Genomic DNA, 21,565 nt, shown 5'->3' on the forward strand with positions numbered 1-21,565 from the left:
TTTATTTCACAGGCTGAGAATACTGTCAGCAGCAAGGCAATGGAGGTATGCAGTGGTGGGGCAATCCTCTCCCCTTTTAAGAAAAGGAAAGGCAATGGTTTTAAAGGCTTTTTAAATTTTGTTTTTTATTTTGTTATGGTTTTTATTTTCTGAACTTCTCGTAAAACAGTTTGGTTGGCTTTGGAGAGGTGGTACATAAGTACAATCCATCCATCCAGTGTGGTGTAGTGGCTAGAGTGCTGGACTGGGAGTCGGGAGATCCAGGTTCTAGTCCCCACTCAGCCATGGAAACCCACTGGGTGACTTTGGGCCAGTCACAGACTCTCAGCCCAACCCACTTCACAGGGTTGTTGTTGTGAGGATAAAGTGGAGAGGAGGAGGATTATGTACGCCACCTTGGGTTCCTTGCAGGGGGAAAAGGCAGGATATAAATTCAATAATAAATAAAAATAAATTTTAAAAATCCATGCAGTTCAATTCTGCATCAGGGAAGCCCAAATTGCAGAATATATGAGGAATGCTGCAAATGTTACCAATATTATACAAAATCTGAGCCTAAACTGGAACCAATCTGAAAACGCAAATATTACTGAAAATGTAGGGTTGGATCCAGACTACTTAAGGTAGGCCAACTGAAATGAATAGAGCTTAAGTTAAATTCAGCTAACCATCTCATTTATTTCAATGGGTCTGTGTTACGTATAACTAAATCTGGATCCAACCTGTGTTTCTATTCATTTTAAAGTCTTTATGCTGTTTGTCTGGCGGGGAAGTGTTCACAAGAATAAGCTTTTATTTTCAGTCAATAACCCATTAACCTGCATTTACCTTCCTTTCACTCAGCAAGCAACACTCAAAATAGGACATGCTCAAGCAGGGGACAACAAGGTATTTAGTGCTCAAAGTCAAATCTTATGTGAACGACTCCATCAACAGAATTATTTTTTTAGGCTTACATCAGCCAATATCTGGGAATAACTTCATGATCTCTTAGCATCTCAATTATCCTAAGTCCTGTTACCCAGTTATTGCTTTTTTCTCCATGCATTACTTATTTTATGTTACACCTCAACATTCATCTCTGCTGCGACAGCTCAGACCTTAGCGGTAAGCTGTAAGAAAAACCCAGTTACTTTTATATAAGGGTTTTGACAACACCACCAGCATCCAAGTCACAAAACGGGTTTAGACGGACTTTAGGTCCCTCTAGTGGTTCAATACAATTACAACAAAATAGAAACATAAAAATCATGTAAATGATTGAATAACATTCCTTAGTGGAAAAGTCCACGAATGATCTCTGCCTCTGCAGCAACTGTTGCCAATATTATCTCTTGCTCATCCCAGATTCCAGAAGGAAGGATGAACCAACGATCTCCACTCTTCTAATCGCTCCAGCAGTATGGAACGTTTGCTTCGCCTACCTCCACTTGTCACTTGCATTCGTGTACCACATCTAGCAATTAACATAATAATAACATAAAAAAGCATATCCATACACCATCTCACCACAATCAGAAGAATAATACAAGCTAATAATTTAAAACTGATAGTAGGCTTAATTGCAGTACCAGTACTGGCCCACATGTAATCTCAGATTAGTAAAATTTAATCCTATATTGCCTACTTACCTGGCAGGGGAGACACCTTGATCATCTAGCAATTATATTCAGCTATGTTTCATTGAAATATGGACCAGGGCTTGTCCTCACAGTACTTTTTGTGTAAACAGAAAAGGGTTTGCTTGCTCAGGCAGATGGATGAACATAATGGACAAACATAATCAGTGTTGGTTCAAGGTGAAACCCAGAATGGATTCACAGCCCTATTGAAATCGAAGCCACCCAATCTCCACTGGGGCCCTTTCTACACCTAAGGATTATCCCAGGCAAATGGAGGGGTCGTCCCTGCCTGCTCCCAGGATCCCCTGTGTGTCATTTGGATGCACAGGGATGATCCCAGGGCGATGGTGGGAGGGAAAGGCAGGTGTAGAAATCGCCTAGATCTCAGCCTCCACTGGATCTTAGATCCTGTATGGATCTCAGTGGATAAAATTATATTACTCCCTATAATACTTTATATATATATATATCCCTATTAAGTTATCTAGCCAACAAGTTACAAAGTGACAACAGTTCCTTTCTGCTGCTGCTGCTGTTGTTGTTGTTACTGTGTTTTTTGACTTTTTAAGACTGTATCAGAATTTATTATGTGTTTTATTATTGTATGCTTCCTTGGGAGGGATTCTGCCTTGAAAGGTGATTCCAAAACTCTCTGCACAAAGAAAAATATTTTAATATCCATTTGGCTGAAGAACTGGGACAGTGATAGATGACTAGAAAAATCTATTCTTTTATTATGGAAGTAACATAATATCTTTCATTATGAAGATCTACTTCATTTGCACTACAGATTATCCTGTGCAGAGATTAAAGAAGAACTAAATAATAAGCATTGCTGGCTGGGGCATGCTGGGAGTTGTAGGACTTGTTTTCTTTTTAAACATGCAGAGTATTGCACTTTAAGGGATTTAAATCAGCTTGAAAAAAATAACAGTGGAAAAAACACATTTATTTTCCATGCTTTATAAATTATTTTGAAAATACAAAAGTGAAAGATTTTATGATTTAATGGGCACAGATGTAGGTACAAAAACACATTCCAATAGAAATTTGACATAATACTTTGGGGGGGGGGGAGACCAATCAATTTTCTGTGAATGTGACAGTGAGAAAAAATGCTACAAAATTAGGAACCATGAAGTGATAAACAAGACAAAAGTTCTCTGCCTACCTGCTGGAAATCTCTTTATGTTAAGTGCTCTGCCTTAGTCAAAACTATGTCAGTGTTTGGCAGACATTTGGTTTGTGGGATCTACTTTGTTGATTTTACTAGTAGAGGAATCACTTGATTTGAGGAGGGGCTCCAAGTTGCTTTCCCACCCCTACCTCCTACCACCCCAACAGCCCTCAATAGCCATATGCCCTTCAAAGGTAGTCTCTGATTGTTTCAGTTCACTCCTACTCCAAGTTAAACACACAAACAAACAAAAATCCTTTCCTTTAAAATGGTGTGCCATGGGGCCACAGCCTTGACTTGCCAGATGTCAGGGCACTTCCTCTTGCTAGTGAATAGAAAGGAGGAGGAGAAACGAGGAAGCAGAGCCACCAATACTGCAGGAGGAGGAGCCATCACCACCACTACCACCTGGCAGGGGGTTGCCGTGGGGGCCCCAACCTGCACCCTATGACCTGGCCCTGGCGGGTTCAGTGGTTATTAGAACTCCAAGATCTACCAACTGGAGCCTGATTCAAAAAGACATACTTAGAATTAAAGAATTCTGAGCCCAGGCATTTGTTTTGAGTGCCGGCACTAAATGCAACTCACAGTCACTTAACGTGAAATTCCAATCCTCTTTTTCCAAAACTTTCAACATTTCAGTAGTATAACCACATGTTGTTATGGCTGCTGTTAAATGATGAGTCAGAAATCCTTGCCGATCTGCTGCATCTCACTTAGACATCTACTAGCAGATCCAAATTTACTGTCTGCCCACCCTTGCTCTGTGCCATCTGAGTCCCCAGAAGCCTTTTCAAACCAGAGTTCCATGAAGACATGAATGTCTTCATTCTCAGGCCCATACGTGATAAATTGAGCTTGTTGAAAAAAATTGGGGCTCCTGTTTCCTGGATGAAATTGCACAGAGCTGTATTGCAGGAATGACTAAGTACATGGAGAGCAAATTCAGAACTTCAGACAAATAATAAGTAACATTTATTTTCTTAGGGTTTTTTACAGATTTTTTTTCCAGCCAAGAGGAAATAGCTGTACTCTGCTGGGGTACAGCTATTCTCTCTGGCACGTGATACGTGTATGTGCTATCTGTTTTTAGGGCGGGATCACTTTGACTGTTTGAACTTCTGTAAATAAAGCATATATTACAAAGACAAGCTAAATCTCCGGTGCTTTCTTGACAAAGGAAGCAAAATCCTGCAGCATTGCCTCTGGAGGTATAGGGAGAGTATAACAATACTCCAAAAGAAATAGCATTATGACCCCATGATTCTACCCTTGTGACCCTCAGGGGTGAAGAATCTTTTTTCTCCTCAGGCAAAAAAAAATGGGTGGGGGCACCTCCTCTCTCTCTCTCTCTCTCTCTCTCTCTCTCTCTGACACCCCCTTTTCACCTTCCTTCTCTCTTTCTGATATCCCCTTCTCTCTCTCCCCTCTTCCTTCCCGTCACCACATGAAGGCATCCAAACCTGCTCTCACGGATAAATTTGAAATTATTCACTGGAATATTTATTTTGTAGAATGTATTCTGTGGTATTTTAAAATGATCTTAGACTATCACTTGTATACAGTACTGCTTGTTTACAGACTAAAAACAAGAGCCCTGCGGTGTGTTGTTCCTTATGACACTAGATGGCACACTAAGAAATCACATCATGTTGTTGTCACAAAAGATTGGTTCAAACATGCAATTTCTATATATTTCCATCCTCTACTTACCAAACTTTCTTGGATGCATGTTTGTGTGGTGAGACATTAGTTGAACTGTGTATGGATGCAAGCAGAAACAACCATCTGTTTGGTCCACGCTAATATTTCTTCATGCGATTCATGTCCAGGGATGGCTAGAAGGGATGTCATGGAGAACAAAGGCAGCTGCGTTGCATATGTCAATCACCCCAATATGTACTGAGCAACAGTTACACTATTTTCCATATGAGCACCTTGAAAGCAGTAACTGATCTTCCTAGCTACCATTTACATCAACCACCACCCGCCCAGGCTCTAGCTTATAGTTATGGACTTCAGATGAGAAACTGGTCTCAAAAAGAAACTCTTCACCATGCAAATATTTTTTTGCTCTTCTAGTGTTTTATATACCAGCAGAGTTTAACACTATGTTCCTAATTTGGATCAATGAACCAGCCTCCCATTTTGCCATAATCATGCCACACATGAATGCATTTATTTATTTATTTATTTATTTATTTATTTATTTATTGCATTTTTATACTGTCCATAGCTGAAACTCTCTGGGTGGTTCACAACAATTAAAACTAATATAAGACAATAAATTACAGACTATAAAATACAATATAGAAGTTTCAGAGTTTAAAACTACAATATAAAAATAACAATAACAACCCAATAGAAGCTAGCAGCAGTGCAAAATTTTAAAATATAATACCACATATAAAACAAACTAAAAAATACTAAAATGCCTGGGACAATAAAAAGGTCTTCACCTTGCACCGGAATGAGCACAATACATGTGCCAGGCAAACCTCTTTGGGAAGCTGATTCCACAGCTGGGGTTCCACAGCAGAAAGGGCCCACCTTTTAGTAGCCAGCCATCTCACTTCCTTTGGCAGGGGCTCCTGGAGAAGGACCACTGAAGCTGATCTTAGGGTCTGGACAGGTGTATATGGGAGGAGATAATCCTTCAGGTAGCCTTGCTCCAGGCTGTTTAGGGCTTTGAATGTTAGGACCAGCATTTTCAATTGGGCTCAGACATGGACTGGTAGCCAGTGTAGATGGAAAAGTACTGGCCAACTGATTATGCAGGCCAGTCTCTTGAAGTTTCCTGACCATTTTCAAAGGCAGCCATGTACAACACACTGCAGGTATCCAAATGAGAGGTTATCAGAGCATGGATAACTGTAGCTAGACAATCTCTGTCCAGATATGGATGTAGTTGGTATATCCACTTAAGCTGATAAAAGGTGGTCAGTGCCACTACGTCCACCTGAGCCTTGAGTGAAAGTTCTGAATCCAAGAGTACCCCAAACTACAAATCTGATCATTTCAGGTGAATACTCTGTTAATGCATGAATGGTTACACCTCAACCCTTCTTTGCAAGCACCACAAAGGGCAGTGTCATATATGCCTTTGGGGAATATTTTACTGACACCAGAGATGGTACTCCCCTCTTCATAGATACACAGGAATTGTACTGCCTCTGAAAAATCAGGCTCACAGCTCAAGAGTATGCCTTGATCCAGCTTTGTCACTTGAGGGTCAGATATCCATAATAGCACTGTATCATCAACAACCTCTCCTGGACAGTGAAAGTCTAACTATGGTGATCCATGCTCTGCTAACATCCTGCTTAGATTACTGCAATGCTTTGTACATGGGACTACCCCTAAAGATGTTTCAGAAGCTACAGCTGTTTCAAAAAACAGGATTTTTACTGGGATGGCTTGCTGAAAACTTATCTCACTAGTTTTGAAAGAACTTGACTGATTATCAGGGCATTTCTTAGCTGGTCATTTCAAGATGCTGGTTTTGATTTAAAAGTCCTTCCCAACTTGGGACCAACAGGTACCTTAAGGCCTATCTTCCCCTGTACCAACCTGTCCAGAAGCTAAGGTCCTCCATTAAGGCCTATCTTCAGGTGCATCCATGATCAGAAATAAGGCAGATGCTAAGCAAGGGAAAGGCTTTTTCATTTGTGGGATTTTTCTTTGAAAACACCCCAGCCCCAGCCCAAAGAAGTATGCTTGACACCCACTTTATTATCTTTTTAATGGCAGGATAAGATATATATTTTTATTCTCTGAGGCATTTTAATGATTTTCTATTTTGTTTTCTATTTTGTGTGATTTAGTCTTGGTGATAATCCCAGTCTGCTGTTTTAAGTCTGTTTTAATGTTCTGCCATTTGTAATGTTCTATTATTGCTGGGCTTTTTATGTTGCCTGTACTGTAAATTGCATTGACATTAAAGGAGGAGGAGGAGGAGGGTATACAAATGCCCTAATATAAATAAATAAATAAATAAATAAATAAATAAATGCACTTCTCTGCTGGGAGGAGGCAATATGAGTAGAGAAAATAAGCCACAAACTGCAGGCCCAATGGTTCTCTGAATCTTGGGTTCGAAACATTAGGAGAAAGGAGATCCATGATCAATAATGCAATCCACATGCTTCTTCTCTCTGTGTTGTAATGCATGGGGCAGCCAACCTTGTGCACAAAGAAGCTCTGGTCTCCTTTTATCAGGGTTTGTTGGGAGAGTCCTTTTCAAATACATCACAGGAGCAGTTCATTGACTAGCAGACTACACCAGAAATGAGGTAACACAGTATTTCCTTTAGCCTGTTATTTCCTTTCAGTCTCATGTTTAAGAGTTCCGCTCTTAAAGGCAAACTAAAAATAATTATAAATAAAAATAAATGAATAAATAAATTCTCTCCCTTCTAGAAGCCCATGGGAACATCTACAATGATTTCCAAAGGCCTGGCAGAGTGTAATTAAAAAGAGTTTTTCCCCCTGCGGTAACTGCAACCATATTAACCTATAGGTGAATGTTGCCCAACATAGCGTCTTCGTTTTGTGTGGTCTCCCAGGTCGTCAACAGGATTTTGAAAGCATCCCAACTGATGGAATATTCCATGGCCCTTGCCCAAACTTTTCTGTTTTTAGTTTTTATTTTATTTTGTCTCAGTTCTACTCTGTGATTTGCCAGTTAGATGTTTGCAAACAACCATCTCACCACGTGGAATAATTCCAAAGCATTTGGCAGGCTTTAGGCAATCTTCTATTGTGTGGGGAATGAGCCATTCAAAGGCAAAAAGTAATCACAAAAGCAATATTTTGAGATAGGGACAGCTTGAGTGCCAGTGCAAGACATTGTTTACTGCACAGTATATGCATGATAACATTCTGTTTCTCAGAGCAATTTCCCCCCTGTGTTAACCAAGAAAAAGTCAAATCCATTCTATGCAATAACGCAAGAAAACAGAATGTAAATATGAAATTATGCAAACTTTGGATGCTTTTTATAACTTGCTGAGAAATTAACATCTGCTTATGTCATGAAGCCCAGTTTTTTTAAAAAAACAAAACAGTACAAATTAGCATAACACACTTGTAAATTCAGAGTACCTGACACTTTTCATAAACTGGTCCTGCAACATTCCGTGAATTTGTGTTAGACACAGATCAAATTAGGGAAGTACCTTTTTCCCACTGTAAGATCCTGCACATTTCACAAGGAACAATTTGCATAGACCTCTTATGGTCCAAATATTAGATTTTTCATGCAGAAATGTATTTCATGGCTGAATGAAAGGGAAGCCAACAATTGCTCCTATAATCCATGTCGTAAAGCTTTTAAAAGCAATATAAAGAGTAGCTTTGGTTTCTCAGAATATTATATTGGCATATAACTGATTTCAGTTGGCCCTGCTACAAATTCATTTCTTTTAAAATTAGTCAATAAAATATTTTAAGTTTTCATTAAAAGATATACATACATGAGCATATGCTGATGTGTCTAAGTGAGCACTAGCCATGCTCATTTTTAAAGTTCATGGGATTGTTTGGGCTTCTGGCATAAGAATTTGTTGCTGGTTTGGACAGGACTGTTCAAATGACACAATGCATTATTATTATTATTATTATTATTATTATTATTATTATTATTTACATTTCTCTACTGCCCAATAGCCGAAGCTCTCTGGGTGGTTTACAAAAGATTTAAAGATTAAACATTAAAAGTCAATATACAGAATTTGAAAATTTTAAACAATGCATAGTGCCCTAATTCACACATTTGGAATGAAAGAACCTTTCACATTTAAAAAAATGTTGCATCAGTCGCTGATACATTTTCTAAGTGAATTACTGTTGCATTGCAAAATAAGGCATTGGTCAGTTTCCTTTTACAGATCTGTGTGGGAAGGTTTTGGTAGCCTTTTTTTAGCTGTGGAAAGTGGTGGTTGCATCATTATCAGACAGCTACTGTCCCTCCGGCCTTCCATGAACGTACATGCATTTTCAGATTCACATCTTGCACAAGGGCCTATATCTGTAGTTTTCTGTCTATGTTTGTTCTGCACTAATGCTTTGGAAAGGATTTTTCCTCTTGTTTGACCTTGTTATGGACAGCTGTGGCCACAGGTATTCTGAAAAACAATGCTTCCTTCTGTTCTGCCCTCCTAGTGATATAGTTCCAAAGATTCTTGATCGCTCTTCACTCTTTTCAGAGTGTTTTAGCATGCAACAGAATTTAGATAGATAGACAGATACTGGAGAGAGAGAGAGAGAGAAAGAGAGAGAGAGAGAGATCCTATATACAAATAGGGACTCATTCCCTGAATGTGGATCTTTATGTAGCCAAAATGGCATCACCCACACATAAGAAGGAGACATTAGCAGCCTTAGGGAGAACCCAAAGCTTTGCATAAGTAGCCCCCTGAAAAAAAATACCTAGGAAAAAATACAGAGAGCAACCCTGCCCACTCCAAACAGTCCAATGAGACCTTAGTATGCTCAGTGGCCACGGAATGCTGACTGTTGGGAGGGGGGAGAGGAAATGGAGGGCACAGAATGGGTGGCTGGAACCCTGATTACAAGTATTCCATGCTGCAACATTTTGTTGCAGGCCGTGTGTGTGTGTGTGTAGATAGATATGGTTTGATATGATATAGTGGTTATGTAGTCTCAGTACTTTGTTATTAGAAGTTGTGAGTTCCAGTTGCACACCACAAAAGAACCCCATAATGTCCAGGCAATTAACTGCAAAGGGCATAACATGATCCTGTTTCATCACCATTCCAGCAGTCCCCTAATGCTCAGTACAGCCTTTCCTCCAGACTCAGTGCTTCTCAAACTTTTTGAATTTGGTTTTCTTTCCAAATTCAGTTTACCTTCTGATGCTGCCAAACCAGCACCATTCAGGTGTTCCAGAAATCAATGTGCACCTCAAAAATTAGCACAACTAGGATCAGGGCCTAAGCCACTCCAATGGATGATAACATTTTTTTAAGAATATCTTTTCTCTTTCCAATTGATCACAATTAGATTGCTACAATTAACAAAGCAGAACAACAGTATTGTAATTTAATTGGAGCAATCAAGTTTTATTATTTCATAGTATCACTCAAGCAACTTGAAGCTTTTAAAGAAAAGAGGTTTTAATAATTGAGCCAGTAATAAAAGGCATCAATAGGGAAACTTTTATATCCTTGCTGAGGCTCAGTTATGTGGAACAATCAAGCTAACAGTGAGAAAACCTGTTTATGTTGCACTTTAAAGCAGAGAGCGAGATGCGCTGTACAAGGGGCATGCTGTGCTTCCAGCTCAGCCCCGCACTGGAGGCACGTGTCCGAACGCCTCCCAATGCAGTTCTTCAACCCAACATTTAAAAAGCAAGAGTTCGTTGGTTGATCTGAGATGGACAAAACCACCGCTGGGGAATTAGCCCGCCTAAGGGTTCCCCCTTGTATATACTCTGGGCTAGGCGTACCATGGGTTTCCCAGCTCGGTTCGTGACCAGCTAGATATCCTTCACGTTCCCATGGACTTCCTCCAGCTCCTCCTTCGTACAGGAAAACGGCAAGCCAGAAATGAAGAGCTTGTGTTTTTCCAGGGCAGTGCTATACTTGAACACCTGCAGGGGAAAGAAACGAAGTAATTCCAGGGAAGGGAGTTCAGAAATGGCAAGCGCGGACAAGTTCCTTTTCAAGTGCACTATTTCAGTTTTCACGTTTCACAGGGCCTGGCCTGGTACACTTTGTCTCAAAATGAGAGAAAGTTAAATTTCTGCTTTGTTGTTTTTATGCTTTTGATGGTTTTAAATTTTGTATACTTTTTAATGTTCACTGGTTTTAACTTCTGTAAACCACCCAGAGAGCTTCGGCTGTGGGGCGGTATATAAATGTAATAAATATAAATAAATAAATAAATAAATAAATAAATATGAGTAGACCATGATAGGATGTGCGGCCTGCCACCTTGTTCCCCTCACCTACATGTGTTCAAACTATTACCTACACCATATGCGTGAAAAGTGCTTATGAAGGTCTTTGTCCCTCAGGTGTCTCATTTTATTATTATTTATTTAAAGTATTTTAGCCCACTCTGCCAAGAAATGCTCCCAGAGCAACTTACTATCAACCAGTAAACAAGATAGTCCCTGCCTGCAAGTGTACAATCTTTAAAAGAAATGACACACAAGGAAAAAGAGATGGAGAAGAAAGAGGGAAAAATACTAATCTAATTTAGCTTCCCTCTCCTTGGTCCCATGAATGATCCTGTGCCCGGTAAATCTTTATCCTTCATGCTGTACAAGTTTTGCATCATCACACAGACTGATCAAGCTGAAGAAAGAACTATCCTTTCAATGTCCTTTCTGAGGTGCGATGAATCGTTCACAGTTCTGATTAATATTTTCTCTCCATCAGTGTCGATACCCACAGAAAATATTGCAATGCAAAAAGATGGAAGGAAAGGATAACAGTCCTACTTGCGTTCATGAGAACTTGAACTCAATCCCTGTAGATTTTTCTCTTCTGGTGTAATATTTTCTAACTGCATTCCTCCACGCATAATCTCCAAGAGAAGAGGGGAAGGATGTCACACAGGAATTCTCCTTTTGATGCTGCTTATGATGAATAAGGCTTTAAAGTTGGCTGCATGCTCAGTATCAAATTGTGAACCACTCTTTTATTTGACTGATGAAATGTGAGGAATGTGCATATTAAACTAAATGTGAAGGGGAGGAATGAAAATTGTTACAAAAATTTGTTACAAATATCTTCATCCTTCTTCTTAATGGAACTGGTTAATTTTCATTAATGGCTGCTAAAATATTCCTTTCTGAAAATACCAGACACCTGAGATGCATTTTTCATAGCCTCATCTAAAACTATTCTTATATGCAGACATGAATAAAGAGTAAAAGTTACTTTCTGATTACAGAAATCTTATATACATCCATATGCAGTAAAAGTAAGCATGAATCATATACCCACCCTCTGAGGAAAAATACTAGAAACAAAAAAAGTTTCTCCCTTTATTAACAAGTATCATCTTATATATGTATCTCCAAAGCTAAGCAAAATGATAAACATTCTGTGTTTTACATCAAGTTGTACTTGACATTATTTGCTTTTCATTGTAGACTTTGCCCAAACCTATTGAATATGAAATCAATATGAAACACAGAAATCCTAAATGTGTCTATTTGGAAGTCCCATTGTTTTCAGAAGGGTTTACTCCCAAATAAATACACATAGGACTGTAAGTAAAATATTATTATTTATTTATTGTATTTCTATACCCCCACTGAAATTTGGCTGCAGGAAGGTGGAGAAAAGGGGCTATTTTGTTTTTCTTTAAACCTGGCAGCAGAATCAGTGCCAAAAAGACAAAACTGCACAACTGATTAAAACACTTGCAGTGTTAATAGATCATAAAAAGCCTTTTAAAAGACTAGGGAATTTAAATAAATAAATAAATAAATAAATAAATAAATAAATAAATAAATAAATAAATATCTTCACCTGGCATCAAACAGATGTTGGGTTGGAGCCAGGGTCTGACTTCCATGAGAGGAAGTGCTCTGCTGGTGGAATGTCCTCCCACCTGATTTCAGGGGAGCCCTGATTTTTGAGGATTGCACACACACACCTCACACTATTCAGCAGGATCTCCTGAATCTGTGTAGCATTTTCAGGTGGGGCGGGGGCTGATGTGGGAAGCAATGGGTGGAGACGTCCACTTCCATGAACCCAGTTGTCCACGCTTGAATCTGGATCCAACCCGTACCATTTGGCACCAGGTGAACCTCCCTGGGAATAGTATTTCAAAACCCAAGAGCCAAAATTAAAAATGCTTAGTCATGGGCGACATCTACACTTGTGCTTTTAATCTGTATTGAAGTGCCCTGATAACTGTTGGGATACATTAGGCATTCCGCATATTGCTTTTCTGGAGTTATTTCCCACTTTTTATTCCATATCACCCCAAATACCACAACAGATGTCATTGTGTGTGCTACCACAAGATATGACACAAAGTGTAGATCTGGCAACTGTTTCCTAGCACTGGAAGTCAGACCTTGGATCCCACACAATATCATTTTGATGTCAAGTGAAGTTTTTTTCAATTTTTTTTTTTTTAGCCATTCGCTAAGGTGAGGGGCAAAAACAAATTGGACCCCAAAATTGTGAAAAGCAGTGAGAACTTTGGAGAAATTTCTCAGAGCATCGTCAGATGAGCATTTTATAGCACACTCATTACTGGCCTCACACAGATATTCGTGAGTCCTTTAGACGATGACGTCTGCCTCCCACGAGTCTCCCGCTCCTTCTGCTCTTTTTTCTGTCACAAAATAAGACCCAGAAAATCCAATTCTTTTGACTATAACGAAATGTGCTGCTGTTTCCTGCTGTGTACAGGAGAAGCAGCATGAAAACGCCCCCTGAATCGGCCACGTGGTCATTGCTTGCTTCCTCTTTCTTCCCCATATGAAGAAAGAGGAAGCTGTTCATCTCTATTGTGGGACAGAACCAGAAGGCAAAGCAATGGTAGGGAAATGCGATTCACACACACACACACACATCTGATGGGGCTCTCAGTGTGCAGAGCTTAAGTGCTTACTTTATTTTAAGGAGGTGGCAGGATGGGGGCGCTTTTTATTTTACAGTTCCACACCCCTCCCTCCCACCCTGTCTGGCTGCTTGAGCTTTCTGAAAAGCTCCCTAGAGGACTTAACCAGAACTTTCTGCCTTCAGGCTTTTAGTAGGGCTGTGCACCCCACCCACCCCGATCTGCCTGGGAGGCTGGCTCGCAGCCCCCGAAGCAGCCCTGGTTTGGCTTGGTGGTGCTTCAGGGGTTGCCCAACCTGCCTTGGGACTGAAGCTGAGGCAAGATTCGGGCCCTCCGAGCAACTCGGACTTTTCTGGGTGCCGGCTGCGCAGCTGGCACCCAGAAAAGGCTTCCCCAGTCTCCTTACCTGCTGCCTCCGCCATCCACTGTTGCCACCGCCTTCTTGCTTCTGGCGGCTTCCAGTGCTGCCAACACAAATGACAGGAAGTAGACCACGCAATTTTAAGCTATTAAACTGTTTAGTACCTCTATGGCTACAATGGCCATAGAGGTACTAATCACTCAGAGGCCCTGCGATATCTTAAAATTGCACAGCTTACTTCCTGTAATTTGCATCGGCAGCACCAGAAGTCACCAGAATCAAGGTGATGGCAGCAGGTAAGGGACCTGCTGAGGGCTGGCTCTGAAGCACCGAGGTGGCCCAAAGCTTCGAAGCTAATCGGCTTCAGCTTCGGGCTGCCTTGGACTTTACCAAAACCACCTCAGAACTGAGCTGAGGTGGGCCGAATCAGCCCACCTTGGCTCAGATTCGGGGCCTCGGTCCAAGGTAGAGCACAGCCCTACTTTTTAGTGCTGCTGTCTGCTGAGGGCCTGAAACCTGAGTGAGGCCTCCTACTCCTACTCCTACTCCTTCTTTGTCTTCTTCTTCAGACTTTTATCAACAACAAAACAACAATGAACATTCCTCTCTCAGCTTTCAGGGGCTCAGCAGGCAGCAGCAAACACCTGAAGGGGGCCCTAGTGCCAAGGCAGAACACACCATCATTCTGGAGAAATGACAGATAATGCCCTGCACTATGGTCTTACTGATCTCATTGAGAGATTCAGTTATGTACGCTAGATCTGGAATTGGCTCTGCTCGATGCGATGATACACACATTGATAAAACTATCTTCTTTCATTTCTTTTTCTTTCTTTCTTTTTTGTCACCATGTCACTCTTCGCTGCTTGGCTCTAATGGTACTTGAACATTTAGTCAATAGCCAAGCAAATTGCAACATTAACAGCTGGCATTATTCCTCAAGGCCTTGTTCCTTGTGCCGGATATTGACATTTTATTTCAACTGTCCTGCAATCACCCCTTGTTCGATTTTTCAATCTCAGAAAATGCGGGGGAGGGGACTTTTAAAAAATTATTTCTCACATTAAAATCTAATAAACCATTGCAGGAACATGAGACATTTTATATACATATTTTGCAAGAGGCTTTGATTTTAACATGTTCTGTAATTATCACTGCCAAGTGAATTTTCTACCCTCAAACCTAAACTTAAACCACAGCTAGACCTAAGGTTTATCCTGGGATCATCCAGGGTTCACCTCTGCCTGAGCACTGGATCCCCTGTGTGTCACCTAGATGAACAGGTTTGACCCCTGGACGATCCAGAGATAAACCTTAGGTCTAACTATGGCCCTAGGATCCATTAATCTAGCATTGCAGTTCCTTTCATCTGGAGATCCATCAGAGCCTTGAGCATTTTCTGGACATAATACAAACTGTTTTTCTTCAGAAATCCTTTGGTGTTGAGAAATAAGTAGGGACTCTTTTAGCAGTGTGTGTGTATGTGTGTGTGTGTGTGTGTGTTATTATATTATAAAACATGTATATACGGATATAAATAGTTTATATTTACATGTTTAATAATGGTTGGGTGCAGTCCTGTGCACATTTAGCCATTTTTAAAAGTCCCACCACTCCCATGGGGAAGATCAAGGGACTAGAACAAATCCTTTATGAATAAAGATTTCAACATCTGTTTAGAAAAAAGGCAAGTAAGAGGTGTACAAAATTATGCATGGTATGGAGAAAGTGGATAGTGAGACATTTTTCTCCCTCTCCCATAATACTAAAAGCCGGGGTCATCCCATGAAGTTGATTTGTAGGAGATTCAGGTTAGATATAAGGAAGTACTTCTTCACACAGCACATAGTTGAACTATGGAATTCATTTCTACAAGATGTAGCGATGGCCACCATTTTGGATGGCTTGAAAAGGGGATTGGACAAATTCCTGGAGGAGAAAGCTCTCAATGGCTACTAGTCCTGATGGCTATATGCTACCTCCGGTATCAGCCTATATACACCAGTTGTTGGGGAACATTTGTGGGAGGGTGCTATTGCACTCATGTCCTACTTGTGGGTTTCCCATGGGCAGATGGTTGGCCACTGTGAGAACATAATGCTCAACTGGTTGTAACTTTGGTCTAAACCAGCATGGATGTTCTTAATGCTGGCAGTTGTAGCCTCTTTTTCTGTCTAAACATTGATATCGTTGCTCCCTTAACACCAAACACCTACGGATTACTAAAAGTATAAATTATTTATCATTTATTTATTTAAAGCATTTATAATTTGCTCTTCAGTCAGAAAGGCTCTGAGGACGGCTTACAGAAAAATAAAAGACTGTTCCTGCTTTCAGACTCACTATCTAAGACACAACACAAAAAGAAAAAGAGATGGGGAGGGAAACAAAACCCATAAAACCTCAGGAAGGAATTCTTAATATTATAAGGTTATTATCAGGCTTGGTGTCAAGGGTCGACATTGTTAGGCGCTTGCCAAAGTAAGGCCCACACCCCAGCAGGATCCAATTGCCAAGAGCTCCTGGAGTTGATCCCCCTCTTCTTCATTGCAACCTTCTTGCTCAACTGCCTCTTGCTCTGGCCCAGACACTGGTGGTACTAAGAAGGGGGAGAAGTAAACGCTGCTGCTTATTTCCTCACTTGCTCTCCACCTGTCAGGCAAGCAAGTGGCAGGAATTATGAGAAAATGAGTGAGGAGGAAGAGCAGCAGGTGACAATGGTGGCAAGAAGATACTCTGTGAGGGTAGAGGCCATTGAAGAAGTCTTGCTCAAGGGCCCTCAAAGCTGCCCTCTTTTGTGTCTGGTCAAGAGGGCAGGGCCCCTGCAGCTTTAACTGCTGTGATGAAGAGGGAATTTCACCAGGTACTGATGCCTACAAATGACACCTGTGAAATTCTCTTTTCTATAAACTGCTAGAGATACAGGAGCCCTGTCCTACTTTCTGTATTATTTAATTTATTTAATTTAAATACCACCTTTTTTCCTGGAAGGAACCCAAGGTGGCGTACATAATCCTCCTCCACTCCATTTTATCCTCACAACAACAACCCTGTGAGGTAGGTTGGGCTGAGAGTCTGTGACTGGCCCAAAGTCACCCAGTGGATTTCCATGGCCGAGTGGGGATTAGAACTCAGATCTCCCAACTCCCAGTCCAACACCTTAGTCACTGACAGAACCAAAGGGGAGTGTTAGAATTTATGACAATTTTGTTCATGTTCGCAAATGCACATCAGCCCAAGTGCACACCTGCACAAATGCCCATTTGTGCAAAAAACTCCACACCATTAAAAATGGTCCATAAACCAAGGGAAAGTGCACAACTCTGAAAAAAGCCAATTGGCTGTGGTTTCATAGAAATCCTAACCTATTTGATCCAATGCTACACCTAAGGATTATCCCAGGAAAATGGAGGGATCATCCCTGCCTGCTCCTGGGATCCCTTGTGTATCATTTGCATGCACAGGGATGATCCCAGGATGATTCCTGGAAAAAAGGCAGGTGTAGAAATGGCCAGTGTATATTCCTCTGACATCCCTAGCAAAAACATAATCTTATTTTCATGGCTCCTACAGTCAGACCTCTAAGAAACCTTTTGATTGGCCTTATAATTCTGAATGCATTGTTTGAATTTCTCAGTTACATGAAAATCAGATTGATAGATTTTCAGAATATTACATGTTATTGCTAGATAATCCATGAAGATTAGGGTGACCATATGAAAAGAAGGACAGGGCTCCTGTATCTTTAACAGTTGCATAGAAAAGGGAATTTCACCAGGTGTCATTTGTATATATAGAGAACCTGGTGGAATTCCATCTTCATTACAACAGGTAAAGTGCAGGAGCTATACTAGAGTGACCAGATTTAAAAGACGCCAGGGCACCTGCACCTTTAACTGTTATGATGAAGTGAAAATTTCACCAGGTTCTCCATATGTACAAATGACACCTGCGGAAATTCCCTTTTCAATTCAACAATTAAAGATACAGGAGCCCTGTCCTCCTTTTCATACGGTCACCCTAATGAAGATATAATCGCTAGGAAATCAAGGCAAATTCCTGGACTATCTCAGAGAAAATGCTGCTTGATAATGAAGTAGAAATTGTCCAAAAAAATGATTTTTAAAATCTTGTCACAAACCATGAATAAAGAAACACTCTTAAGCTCCCTTGCTCAAAAAGCTAGTTCTGTCCAAATCAATGGAACATATTCCAAGTAAATATTATAGGATGGAGACATAAATAACTTGTAATTAAATGATCATAATAGAATTGTTTAATGATTATAATTTTACACAAGGGTGTTTTTTTAGGATTTTTTTAAAAAAACACAGAAAAGGCCATAAACAACACTGTATATGTTATATTTCTGCAAAGTCCAATTTAAGGCTCAATCCCATGCATGTTTAGATAGGAAAAAGATCCAGGCAGCATGGCTGGCTAGAGAATACTAGGGGTTATAGGATTTTTTCTGTGTAAATATGGATAAGATTATTCCCGTAAAGATAGTCCTAAAATACACTCTTCAATTTCCTCTTAAAGTGACTTCCCAGCTTCATCAGTATTTCACAGCATTCAGTAATCATTAACTGCCCTTCGTAAAACTAATACTTCTGATATTTGTCCATTTATTTATATAGAAGATTGTCCCTGAGTTTGAAAGACAGTAACTGAGATCAAACAATTTAGTAAGGTTTGCAAAGACATTCTCTTACGTAACTGCTTGAGTGGGGATGGGACCCTTCCTAGTGCTGAATTTTACCTATTTATTTATTTATTGCATTTTTATACCACCCAATAGCCGAAGCTCTCTAGTTGCCATTAAACACACACACAAACCACCAGATGATGCACCAAGTAACACTCTTATTTTTCTTATTGGTTCTAAAATGAAAGCAGAGGGACTCTTATTCATAGCCATTCATTCCTTATATATACCATTTGGGAGTAGAGAACTTACACACTTTACTGATTGTGGTAGCTGCAGAGGTTTTCATTCTTGGGTCTTGTGGGTAAATATATGATGACACTGCAAAACAACAGTTTTTGACAGAGGAGGGCTCCATTTCCCCCCTAACAACGGCATGGAATGAAATAATAAAAAGTCTGGAGCATTATGTGAAAAATTAAAATGGCTGGCTAGAGAATACCACCAAAAAAAAGTCACTCCTACATGTACAATAACAACAACACAATTTTAAAAGAAAAAAAAATGAATATGAATAACAAAATGAACACATTTTTATGGAAATGAATGTGATTATTGAAATGAATGTGATTTTCCGAACTGAGTGTGAAAACAAACATTGTGTTTAATTATGAAAACATTTTTTTTAAAAAAAAAAAAAGTCCTTGCACACCCATACATGTCAGCAGCATGTGGCCAGTCCTCTTTATATGTTTACTTGTCCTACTGCCCTATCTATTCCCAAATTCATTCTAAATATTTAGATTGTTTTCTTGAGAAAAAGCCCAGCTGGTCTGATTCAGAAAGAATACACCTTTTGTTTACATGCAATAGCAAGACTGTCCTATCAGCATTGACCAACTTCGCTCTTACAGCCCAAATGTATAGAGCAAAATTTCTGACCTTGCAGAATGTATGATTTGTTTTACCATTGCTTGTTGTAACCACTGGTTGAAACAATAAAGTTTGATCTATCTATCTAACTATCTATCTATGTTTACTGAATATGTTTGGGATGCTTATGATTCAGAATAGCTCAATAGGAAAGAACCATGGAATACAGGAGATGGTGGTTGGCTCAGTCATTTAGGGCATGCATGTTTAGACAGAAAAAAGTCCTAGAGCCCCAAGCATGTGTATCGCAATCCTATGCATGTTTTTTCTGTTTAAATATGTATAGCATTGTGACTTTAGTGAGAAAGAACACTGAAAAAAGAAACAGGAGAGGTCTGTTTGAGGAAGACAGAAATGCAGTCTTCACAAGAAATTGCCAATCTTTATGCATAGGGCCAAACTGCATAAGATGTCATATCATGTGAAATTTCGCCATCAGTGGCAGAGCACACGTTACACATGCAACAGTCATAAATTCACTCTCTGTCAGTGTCAGTAAAAGAAGTCTTAGGTTTGAAGAAGACCCCTGCCCAGGGTCTCTTGGGATCTGTGCTACTGAGAGTTGACAATACCAGGCTAGGTGGACCAAGGGTCTTGCTGGGTAGATGGCAGCTTCGTGTATTTATACGCAGTCCCCTTTCAGAAACTTCAGATGTCACTGCCTTTGTGCACATTATGAATTCAGGATGAGCTGGCTCTGCTAAACAACATCCAGAAGTAAAATGCAATGGTCATGCTAGTTGCTCTTGGGGAAGGAGAAGCCTGCAGTGACATTTCAGACTCAAAGAATACCACTACCATACCAGGAGTCTTGAAATAGAATTTGCATTATTAAAACATGTTTTCTTCTTCTCAAGTGCTATATAGCATTTCACCTATCAAGATAAACAGGAGAAAAGAACTCTTCCAGACGAGATACTCAGGGGCTTTGAATATGAGGCTTGTTGAACCTAGAAAGTATCATTTGCATGAAAAACAAATATTCAGGACACTCTCTTAGTGACTAGCTACATATTCAACCCGGTGCAATGACGCATGTCAGGAAAAAGAGAAAAGAGAGATAATAACCATGGAGGAAGCCATTCACCATTATGTATTTTTAGTCATCTTTGCAGAAATGTAGTATAATTTGTTCACCTTATGTTGAGTTATAAAGGCCTGAACTATCTGCTAGTGGAGTTTTCCTTAGATTAAAAATAAAGCAACATGGTTAACTGCAGATCCCAAAAGAGCCATTTTCAAGCAGAGGTTATTTATCTAGACACACACACACACACACACACACACACTATGCACTGCCACATCATTTCAGACTTAAAATCCAAATGTTAAAAAGGGTCTTCTTCCAGACACCAGATTTTCCAAAATCCTACAAGTACTCTTCAGATGTAGAAGAATGAGGAACAAAAGATTCTTAATTACTACCTGTTTTGCACCCAGTATAGAATTCTGACATTGTCTTTCTAAAGACACAAAGACAAAATTGATTTTAAAATATTTAGTTATTGTAATTGTTATTATATTCATTTCATAGTTTTCTCTTACATGGGTCTCTCAGAGATCTCCCATCCAAAGGACTCATCAAATCCATACCAGCTGAGTTTCAGCATCAGGTCCTTCCAGATTACTCACTGGACCCAAACAAATTCCACATTATTACTTTTCTGACACTATAGAGATTGAAGAGGCTGTCCTTGGTCTCTCTGTGCAAAGGCTTAACTATGTTTGTATTCTGCTCAAATGGTGTTATCCCATTTTTTATCCTTACAACAATCATTCTCTAAGGCAGGTTTTCATGAAATAAAGAATGTATAGACTGAATTTCATCCCCAAAAATGGATATCATAATGATATACAGAAAAAATAAATAAAGTCTACAATACAGTTTAAAACAACACATTAAACAACAAATATATAAAATGATAGCATAGGCTAAAAGCTAGCAAGAGATGTAATATTCTGCAATGAGCTTCAGGCTCAGTGAGGATTTGAATTTGGGTCTCCCTACTCTTCAGAACAATGCTCTAGCCACTCTAGTCATTAACCCATAGAAACCATTACTGCACTGTGGATTTCTGTGTCTGTCAGAATAGCCTTTGGGAGCCATGAGAATCCTGCACAAAATCAAGCATTCTTAAGCCTAATAGATAAAGGTATCTAAAAAAAGTGATGGGGAGAGCAATCCTATGCCCCCTAGACAATATCTGGGGAGGGGGACATCGGATATTTTAGAGTCCTAGATCTGAGGGTGGAGACAGCACTTCAACCAC

At 39.9% G+C, this 21,565-nt stretch overlaps 1 long non-coding RNA gene across 1 annotated transcript in view; it reads right to left on the reverse strand.

Moving 5' to 3' along the window:
- Positions 1-574: 574 nt before the first annotated feature.
- LOC134403628 (uncharacterized) overlaps positions 575-21,565 on the reverse strand; it is a 59,236-nt gene continuing 38,245 nt past the window's right edge. Inside the window, exons 2-4 of the long non-coding RNA XR_010025823.1 lie at positions 10,268-10,411; positions 4,513-4,637; positions 575-1,456 (exon numbers count right to left, since the gene is read on the reverse strand). This is a non-coding gene — a long non-coding RNA (uncharacterized LOC134403628). The remainder of the gene's footprint in view (positions 1,457-4,512; positions 4,638-10,267; positions 10,412-21,565) is intronic.

Source organism: Elgaria multicarinata, chromosome 9 (assembly GCF_023053635.1).
Source record: "Elgaria multicarinata webbii isolate HBS135686 ecotype San Diego chromosome 9, rElgMul1.1.pri, whole genome shotgun sequence".
In the NCBI taxonomy this organism is placed as follows: domain Eukaryota; kingdom Metazoa; phylum Chordata; class Lepidosauria; order Squamata; family Anguidae; genus Elgaria; species Elgaria multicarinata.